General features: G+C 40.7%; 1 non-coding gene across 1 annotated transcript; it reads left to right on the top strand.

Annotated features, from left to right (window-relative positions):
• Positions 1-2,795: 2,795 nt before the first annotated feature.
• Positions 2,796-2,902, top strand: LOC141662502 (small nucleolar RNA R71). The gene has a single exon (XR_012550615.1). It is a non-coding gene; the product is annotated as a small nucleolar RNA R71 (small nucleolar RNA).
• The last annotated feature ends 1,762 nt before the right edge of the window (positions 2,903-4,664 follow it).

The raw sequence follows: 4,664 nt of genomic DNA, 5'->3' as shown, positions 1-4,664 counted from the left end.
ACAGAATTAGGTGGTGGAAGATTTTCAATGACTCCCACCTTAGCCTTGTCCACCTCCAGACCTTTGTTAGAGACCTTATGCCCAAGAATAATGCCTTCACGCACCATAAAATGACATTTCTCCCAATTGAGCACCAAATTAGTTTCCACGCACCTTTTGAGTACGGCGCGAAGATTATTCAAACATTCATCATATGAATGTCCAAAGACGGAGAAGTCGCCCATGAACACTTCCACATTATTTCCAATCATGTCAGAGAATATAGCCATCATACATCTCTGAAAAGTGGCCGGTGCGCCACATAACCCAAACGAAACTCTGCGAAAAGCAAACGTGCCAAATGGACAAGTGAAGGTAGTCTTTTCCTGATCCTCTGGTGCAATACAAATCTGATTATACCCTGAATAGCCATCCAGAAGACAAAAATACTCATGACCAGCCAACCTTTCAAGCATCTGATCAATAAACGGAAGAGGGAAGTGATCCTTCCTTGTGGCTTTGTTCAATTTTCGATAATCCATGCATACTCTCCATCCTGTAACTATTCGAGTGGGGATGAGCTCATTCTTTTCATTTGCTACCACAGTGATACCTCCTTTCTTAGGTACACATTGTACGGGGCTCACCCATGAATTGTCAGAAATAGGATAAATGATGCCTGCATCCAGCCATTTCAGAATTTCTTTCTTCACCACCTCCTTCATGATAGGATTCAGTCTGCGCTACTGTTCAACAGTCGGCTTACTACCTTCCTCTAGCAGAATTTTATGCATACAATATGAAGGACTTATCCCCTTGATGTCTGCTATGGTCCATCCAATAGCCGATTTGAATTCTCTGAAAATCCTTAAGAGCTTGTCTTCCTTACTACCTAAAAGGTCAGATGAAATAATAACAGGTAAAGTAGATACATCACCTAAAAAAGCATACCTCAAGTGTTCAGGTAATGGCTTGAGCTCCAAGGTAGGTGTTTCCTTTATTGATGGTTTGAGCTTTCCTTCAGCATTCTTGAGGTCAGAAGTACAAAGAGATTCAAACGGCATGTCCAGCTTTCACTTCTAGGGAGAAGCGTTCAGATATTGTAATTGCTCGTTGCCATCTTCATCATCGTTGTCAAAATCCCCACTAAGGCCTTTTCCAATGCATCAGACATTAGCATGCGATCGAGTTCTGAAGTAACCGCAGAATCAATCACATCCACTTTTAAGCATTCCTCATCTTCTGTAGGGAATTTCATTGCCTTGAATACGTTGAAGGTCACATCCTGATCTTGTACCCGCATAGTAAGTTCACCTTTTTGCACATCTATCAAGGTATGGCCAGTAGCCAAGAAAGGTCTTCCCAAGATTATGGGAATCTTCTTATCTTCCTCAAAATCCAGAATAACAAAATCTGCAGGAAATAAGAGCTTATCTACCTTGACTAGCACATCCTCCACTATGCCCCTTGGGTAAGTAATGGAACGATCAGCCAATTGTAGAGACATGTATGTGGGCTTTGGATCAGGCAAATCCAACTTTTTAAAGATCGACAACGGCATCAGATTAATGCTTGCTGCCAAATCACAAAGGCACTTGTCAAAAGTTAACTTGCCAATGGTGCAAGGAATGGTGAAGCTACCTGGATCTTTCAGTTTTAGCGGTAACTTTTGATGCAGAACAGCGCTGCATTCTTCCGTGAGAGCAACGGTCTCAAGGTCATCCAGTTTCACCTTCCTTGAAAGAATACTCTTCATAAACTTCGCATAACTAGGCATTTGCTCCAGAGCCTCAGCGAAAGGTATATTGATGTGAAGTTTCTTGAACACCTCCAGAAACTTACCGAACTGTCTATCCAGCTTTTGTTGCTGCAATCTCTTAGGAAAAGGTGGTGGAGGATAGAGTTGTTTCTCCCCTGTATTACCCTCAGGCAGAGTGTGTTCAACAGTAGTCTTCCTTGGTTCCGCCGCTTTCTCCTTTTTCTTAGCTTCTTCATCTCTAATTTCAGCTTCTCCTTCTTTTGCCTTTTCAGCATCAGCAACTTTTCCAGACCTTAAGGTAATAGCCTTGACTTGCTCTTTAGCTTCCTTCCTGCCTGGTACTTCCGTGTCACTGGGAAGAGTTCCAGGTTGACGATTGAGCACTGCATTGGCTAATTGACCGATTTGATTTTCCAAGGTCTTGATAGAAACCGCTTGACTCTTGCATAACAGCTTAAGTTCCTCAAAATTAGCACTAGTAGGTGCAGCTGCACTTCCCTGTTGAGGATATGATTGCCTTTGAGCATACTGTTGTGGTTGCTGGAATCCAGGTGGGTTAAACTGTTTACTCACTCCTTGCTGATATGGTGGCTGAATAGCATTCTAATTATTCCCCCAGCTGAAATTTGGATGATTTCTATTATTAGGATGATAGGTCGCTGGCATAGGCTGCTGTTGTCGCTGATAATTATTCACATACTGAACAGATTCGTTGACAAGAGAACACTGATCCGTAGCATGAGAACCTGCACAAAGCTCACAAACCATAGCTATTTGATTAACTCCATATGTAGCCAGAGAATCAACCTTCATTGACAACGCTGGAAGCTGTGCTGCAATAGCGGTGGCTACATCAACTTCCAGAATACCTGCTACCTTACCAGGCATCATCCTCTGAGTTGGGTTTTGATGCTCATTTGTAGCCATAGTCTCGATAAGATTATAAGCCTCAGTATAACTTTTAGCCCATAAAGCGCCTCCAGCTGCTGCATCGAGCATGGGCCGAGATTGGGCCCCCAAACCATTATAGAAACCCGTGATCACCATCCAATCAGGCATTCCATGATGTGGACACTTTCTCAACATTTCCTTGTAGCGTTCCCAAGCTTCGCACATAGATTCTGTAGGTTGCTGCGCAAACTGAGTAAGAGCACTCCTCATAGCAGCGATCTTTGCCATTGGATAAAACTTCACCAGAAACTTTTGCGCAAGATCTTGCCACATAGTGATGGACCCAGCTGGTTCAGAATGTAACCAGTCCTTAGCTTTGTCCCTTAGTGAGAATGGGAAAAGCCTCAGCTTGATAGCCTCATCAGTCACACCATTATACTTAAAAGTGCTACAGATCTCGACAAAATTCTTTGTGTACATGTTGGGGTCTTCAGTCGCCGCTCCTCCAAAAGAAACAGAATTCTGCACCATCTGAATAGTGTCCGGCTTGATTTTAAAGGTGTTAGCTTGAATGGCCGGATGAAGAATGCTTGACTGAATGTCATCAATTTTAGGCCGAGAAAAGTCCATGAGAGCTGGATCAGCTTGAACAATACGATCACCCATGTTTACTGGTTCTTTCCGCTCAGTTCCTGAATCCGAATCTTCAAAATCTAACTTCTCTGGATTATCAAGAACTTCGTCTGTCTCCTCAGCTGTATCTAAAGTCCTCTTGCGAGTGCGAGAACGAGTTTGCATAAACGCTCACTAAAGTACCTGAAACACAACCGGAAACAATAAGTAACTACTACGTCCTAATCACTGAGTCCTAATGACCAATGATGGTAAGTACATAAACTAAATAAATATGCCGAGTCCCCGGCAGCGGCGCCAAAAACTTGTTAGGGCGAAAACACACGCTAATATTCACGCAAGTATACGCGTTCGCAAGTAATATAGAATACTTTCTAGTTCGTTCTCACAGAGACTCAGACTAATTTATTGTCTAATTAGACTCACTCACCAATGTATGATTACTTCTCAATATTAAGACACTAACACTTAGAATTGTTGACTAAATATTAACTACAATTAACTACTTAATTAATCACTTAATTAACACTTCAATTTATCAATAATAAAACACTCATGAGATCACAACTTCATTACTACTTCCTTCAATAGTCATTGTTATTTCCTTTAGCATGTGACAGTGATGATATTAATCGAATAACATGAAACTGATAAAAGCCAACTTTCATTGTACTAATACCATTCTACCAAACATCCACAATTGAGATAGAAGTTGAATAGTCATCAATTATGTTGAGTTCTTATATGTCTACAGAAATTGATAACACAACGATTTAAGCACAAGTTATTCCTTTTGATTACATAGGGCAAATAAAACTGTTAGAGTTACCCACTAATCATGCACAACGTACATGAACCTATGCTAGCATGACAAGTTCTAAATCTCAAGATCCACCGTCACTTTACAAGAGATTAACACCCTATCTTATATGTTCGTGACGCACATAAGACAAATACGCACAACCAATACTAGATATCATACAATCATCACACACTAAAGTATTAAACAATTAACTAAAGAATTCCATAGTAAATCCGTTGCAACCCCATGATCACGATTAGCCCATAATAGCACTTATCGTCATCATGGGTTCATATGAAATCATGATAAACAAACATAAGAAAATAATAACTAAACTAATTATATTAAATCAGAGTACGTCACAAGAGTAAATATGTTCAAAGTAAGAAAACTAGCATCCAACGTTACAATGAACGAGAATCACAAGAAAATATGCTTCCTCTTCATTGCTATGTACTAAAACGGTCTTCTTCCTTATCTCCTTCGCTCCTTGCGTAATACCACGATCCTCTCCCGTGAAAACGTCTCCAAATCTACTTATATAATAGTCCCATAAAACTCAGATTACATAGAAGTGGAAGCCAAACAGAAATAGAAGTC

This window comes from Apium graveolens, chromosome 5 (genome assembly GCF_009905375.1).
Source record: "Apium graveolens cultivar Ventura chromosome 5, ASM990537v1, whole genome shotgun sequence".
Taxonomy (NCBI): domain Eukaryota; kingdom Viridiplantae; phylum Streptophyta; class Magnoliopsida; order Apiales; family Apiaceae; genus Apium; species Apium graveolens.
The sequence above is the reverse complement of the archived record's forward strand: the minus strand, read 5'-3'. Positions and strand labels throughout refer to the sequence as shown.